Source organism: Rutidosis leptorrhynchoides, chromosome 1 (genome assembly GCF_046630445.1).
Source record: "Rutidosis leptorrhynchoides isolate AG116_Rl617_1_P2 chromosome 1, CSIRO_AGI_Rlap_v1, whole genome shotgun sequence".
NCBI classification, from domain to species: Eukaryota; Viridiplantae; Streptophyta; class Magnoliopsida; order Asterales; family Asteraceae; genus Rutidosis; species Rutidosis leptorrhynchoides.
Window position 1 is genome coordinate 198860588 of NC_092333.1, and position 6221 is coordinate 198866808.

Genomic DNA, 6221 nt, shown 5'->3' on the forward strand with positions numbered 1-6221 from the left:
TTATGGAAAAGTATGTCATCTTCTAGTAGAAATTGAACACAAAGCATTTTGGGCTTTGAAGACATGTAATCTTGATTTACATGAAGCCGGATGTTTACGGTTAAGTCAACTAAACGAATTAGAAGAATTAAGACATGAAGCATATGAAAATTCGTTAATCTATAAAGAAAGAACGAAGAAATGGCATGATAAAAGAATCAGAAGTTTAAAAGAATTTAAAGAAGGAGATAGAGTTCTTCTTTTAAATTCACGATTCAAGCTATTTCCTGGAAAATTGAAATCAAGATGGTCTGTACCATTCATAGTCAAAAGAGTTTTCCCGTACGGAACAGTAGAATTAATAAATTCAAAAGGGATTGAATTTAAGGTTAATGGTCACAGAGTTAAACATTATATAGATAGTCTAATGGAAGTTGAAGATGAAGTTAATCACAATTTCGACACCACAGCTAACTAAGTGTGGGAAGGTTCGAATCTTTTTAGGGTAATATGTATTTCTGTTAGAGTTAGATATTCTGTTTTCGTGTAGTTTTCGAGAATGGAATCCGAATGGTCTTTCCCTAGCAGACCCTAAAGAACTAGTCTTCTCCCTCCATTCTGAATTTTTATTTTTATTTAGGTTTTACGAGATGAAGAATTTCTTTGAACTAAACCATGGTCTAATGCTACATGCTATGATTACTAAACGTAATAATGACACCCTTCCAAGTGAATTGGTATCATTCATAAGAGGAAAAATGGACGGAGTAAGAAAAGAACTCAGGAAAGATCATCATAAGATGCATTTTGGTAAAGGCAAATCAAAGTCCGCAACAAAAAGAAGAGCACGACACCTTGAAAGTGTCATAAATGCGGAAAATGGTCACACGAAGGTAAATGTTCAAATAATCAAACATATTCAAATACCGAATTTGTTACTCTATGCAGAGAAGTACCGTTTATATGTTTAGAAAAAAAGATATTGAAGAATCGAGGTTACGCCTACGTAGCTATGGAGAACCAAATCACACGACTCTCCTATGAGTCGGCTAAAGCAGGTCTCTGAGAATTCTATCTCATAGGTAAGTATGTACAGTTTTTATTTTTTTTATTTATTGCTTTTAACCTTTTAATAATAAATGCTGAATCGTTCGCTATAAAGTATTAAATTGGTATTCAATAAAATTAGGTATGCGTAACCGAAATTATTGATATCATAAAAAAAATTATTACATCACTGCGAAATTTACCGTTTATTCTTAAGGTATAAATATCTTTAATCAATCAACCCAAAATATTTCAAAAATTCGTCAGGAGTAAAACTACGTTATGGAACCGAAATTACTTTACCGAAAAGAGAGGCGTATATTTTTGATAATATTTGATTGATTAAAGTGGGATAAAAGACCAAAAAGATTTTATTTTATTTTAATTTTTACCTTGTTTTTAAAACTAATATATAAATATTAAATTATTATTGTAAACTTTTTAAAATCAATATATTTATGTTTGTAAATATTTGTTAAAAATTTAATATTTTTAATATAAGTTTGTATGTATAAAAATATTAATAATATGAATTTTTAATTTTATGCATTTTAAATTTAAGTTTGGTGTGAATTTAAAAACAAAAATTTACTTTATTTCATTAAATTAAAAATGTGATTTCTAAAAATTCGTCGTAAGTTGAAAACTAGGTCGTTGAACCGAAATTGCTTTACCCAAGGGAGGGACGAGAAATTTTATTATCATTATTTTTAATCTTATTGAATTAAAGTATGCCAAAAACATTTAAAAAAAACCCAAAAATCTTTGCTTTTAAAACAACGCTTAAAAAGTGACAAATTTTAAAAAATTTGTCGAGGGACGGACTAGGACAACGATCTGAAACGCCCTCATTCTAAAAGAAACAAAATTTTAAATAAAATTAATTATTTGTTTTAAAAGTATAAGGTTTTTATTAAAAAAAAAATAATAACAGACCACATGCGATCGCATGGGGTTTCCTCTTCATTTTCATACGGTCGCATGGGGACCGAAAACAGGTCAGGAACAAAAGTCCCAGCGAGTCTGCTTCTGACTCATAACACAACACACAATACACGAACACTCTCCCAAACTTTCCCAAAAATCATCAATTTTTCACCAAATTCAACCATATTTCTTGCTATAATCCACTCTAATCATGAAATTGTTCAGAAGTTTTTCAAAGAAGGTAAAGATTTCACCCCTAAACCTCTTTAAATTTGATTTTTAGTGTTCTTGAGCTATAATTTACATAATTTGATTTTGTTAATTTCTAGTGTAATTAGAGTTAAATTGTTAGTATATTATGCATGTATAACCTAGATTGATGCTATTTAACATGATTTGAAGCCAAAAACTTCAAAATTTTAAGAAATCTAGAGTTTGTGTTCTTGAGCAATTTGGGTCTTTTTGATATAAACAGGTTATGGCCAATTTTTGTCATGAATTATTGCTAAATTAAGTAGTGTAACATGTTTAGGTAGCTAAATGATCCAAACTTTGATCCTAAACATGATTTTGGAGAATTAAAGTGGACTTTTTAAGTCTAAAATTCATGAACTTGATTAAATTGATGTAAATGCCAATTGAAACTTGTTTAATTGTTAGTAATGGTTATTTTGACATGTTATTTGAGTAGAATGCTTATGAACTTTGTAAACATTTTCATATATGCTTATTTGAAAAAGTGTAGAATTGTTAAAATTGTTAAAATTGTGAAAATGTGTATAAGTTTAATTTTGATTAAACATGTTATTGTAATTGTTTCAAGTTGTTATTTTGCTAACATTAATGCATATTTGGATGCACAAATTTTGTGTTTAATGTGTTTTGCAGAGATATACCGATACTGATGGTGCATCATCATCATCTAGACAACTTGTTCCGGAACCACAACCAGAAATGCAATATGAACCAGAACCTGAACCGGAGCAACAACAGGAACAACAACAACCTGATCAACACATACCATATTATGATCCGCAGCAAGAATATGTTAATGCCTACCTACAATTTCCGATTCATCCGATAATAGAACACCCAACGATTCATGAAGAACAGTTGCATCCCAATTTGAGATTTGATCGAAGTTGGAGAGACTACCCGACGTATCAAAGTAACAAATTTAAACTGGTAGCGAAAAATGTAGAAGTGGAGAGGGTAATCGATTGGGAGCCTTTGGAAAGGGTCCAACTAGTTAACTCAGTTAGACAACATCTGATCCAAAGGTATGGCAGCTCTTCTTTTCCCGATTGGGAACGTTTATTCACCATTCGTAGGCCTGTATATAAGGAATGGTGTGTTGAGCTTATGAGTACTATATCACTTAATGCGGATGTAGTTAGGTTAGATGATAGAAGTTTTCTTAGATTTTTACTTGGCCGTAGGATGTACAGGATGTCCATGCTGGACATGGCCAGGGCTTTAAAGATTTACACTCCTGGTGAATTACTACTACCCGATTGTACAAATTTGATTTATCATGGGGAGCAGGTAGATAGGAATTTTTACGCGGATGCCGTCTGGAGGCGTATGTCAAATTATAAAGTTTTTTCGCTAGGAGGAAGACACTCCTACTTAGATATTAATAAAGCAGAGCTACGTATTATACATAGATTTTTAGCTAATTCGATTACACAAAGAGGTAAAAACAAGGAGAAGATGACCTTACACGACTTATTTTACCTTAAGTGTATTCGAAACACTAGAAGCTTTGTTAATATCCCCTACTGTGTTGGTTTTTATCTGTCCAAAATAGTGGCAAGAATACAGGACGGGGGAATAATAGGAGGAGGTATTTTTGTTACTCTCATTGGAGAGTATTTGGGTGTAGATAGGGATCAAGGGGGTCCACTGATAGTGTGTAGTGAACAGGTTGATACTTTAGGATTGAAGGTCTATCAGGGTGCCAAGGTATTAAAGAGTATACGCAATCAGGCAGTACCATATGATGGTCGTCATCCATAGGTAGAGAGAGGTTCAGATGAGGAAATGGAGGAATCGGATGACATTAGGGATGTCATTAGAGAGGCTATGACTGACGTTTACCAGCGTATAGATGAGGTAGAAATGACAAACGAGGCTAGACATAGTCAGTTCGAGCAGTGGCACACCGAGAATGTGTACGAGCATTCCAGGCAACGACAGCATGATAGATGGCACTATCATCAGCATCAGATCATGAGCCAGCTATCACCTCAGGTACCAAATAACTACGTACCGACCCGACCAGCTTACTATCCTCCACACCAGCCCGATATGCGACCACCATTTACTCTCTACGACCCCAACCAGGCCTATAAGTACACCTATAACCAACCGTGGAACCCGCCCTACGACATGAACTGGAACCCCTATCCAGATTGATATAGTTCCCGTTGGTGATTTTTATCTTTTATTATTTACTTATTTTTAAAACATATAATATTGTGATACTTTTAATGTAATGTTTAATATTTTCATTATGTTGTACTAATATTTCATATTTGATTTGAAAGTGGGATGTTAAGTCCCATTTCAAATTACCATGCATGTTATTATTTGTATGTATGTATATTGTCAATTGTACACAACAGGGTAAAACAGCGCATTTTCAAAGACTGGCATTAAGTTCAGCAAAAGCTACTAATTTTGACGACAAAACAAAAAACAAATGTGATGTAACAACAAGACGGAATGAACAAATGATGTGCACTATTTATCATTCAACAAACAAACGCCAATATGTTTGGAAACTTTGGTAAATTTAATCATTTTTCTACGCTAATCACCCTCAATAATTTAAATTGTTACTGATTTCTTGCAAGTGAGGGCATTGCAAGATCTTAAGTGTGGGAAGGGGTTAAATTCTTTCGGATTTTTAAAATTTTTAACTTAAACACTTGGTTACCATTAAAAATACTAGTAACGCAGTAGTTGTATTAGAATCTAGTGCTCTCTGATAATAAAGAACAGCCCTAGTCTTATATACTGACTACCCAATTCTAGTAAAATTTTTCAAAATTTTTAAATAAATGAATTCAAAATCATGTTTATACATATTTATGAACGATAAAACTAGGTGTTAACACCGAAATTATTGTTACCTCGGAAAGGACATAAATTGAGAAACAACCCAAAATGTTAGAATTCATTTAAAATGGAATAGAGGAAAATAAAAAGGCAAAGAAAGGAAAATAAAAGCCAAGTGTGGGAAAAGTTTACCAAGTTATTTAGAACATATATCACATATTTTTGTACAAATAATTGAAGATACTTTTGTTTTGGACAATTTTATCAGTTTTACCCAATTTCTTATAATATATTTGAAAGAAAAGATGGATATACACGATGAATCAATTCCATCATTAAAAGGAAGTAAAGTCTTCCGAAAAAGAAACGCGCTTCTTGATTTAGGTCAGGAAGTTGTCGTTCAGACCAGTTGTAGAGTCTACGAAAAAAACCTTGAAAAATTTTCTCGAAAATCAGCGGGAAATCCACGGACCTCAGCATCAAACAGGGTCACCAAATGGTCAGACTTATCCTAACCATGAGAGGATCCGTCTCGTACAATGGGGGGCACCGTGCAAATTAGCTTATAAGACTAATGAATCAGATCCCCAGAAAGGATAATCTCCTTAAAGATCAAAAATCAGCTTTTAAGACTGATATTACTCAATCCTTGAGATTGACCTTAAATATTGAGATTTCAAACTCATGGAATTCGATGATATCTAAACTCGAGCTTGAATGAGAAAATATTTTGACCAAAATTACAAACCGATTTGTTTTCTAAAAACCCATTTTTAATGCGTTCATTACCATTGAACGTAAAATCCTAGGAATTCACCTGGAATTCATTAGGTCACCTGAACTAAATCGGTGTCAACCGTAAGAACGGTGGTTGCATAGCATGGTCAAAGACAGGACCTTGTGCCAGACCGAAAAACTATAGGGTGATCTTAACTATTGCTCCTACAAAGGATAGTAATTGCATCCGACACGATATAGACCATAATCAAAAGCATGTCACGGGACATTGCCTCAACAGTTGCTTGTTCAACGCTTTCCTTTACAACCGTACGGTATGAAATGTCCCGTTCATATTGATTATAAATGTTCCATATTAATTGATTTCGTTGCGAGGTTTTGACCTCTATATGAGACATTTTTCAAAGACTGCATTCATTTTTAAAACAACCATAACCTTTATTTTATCAATACAGGTTTTAAAAACA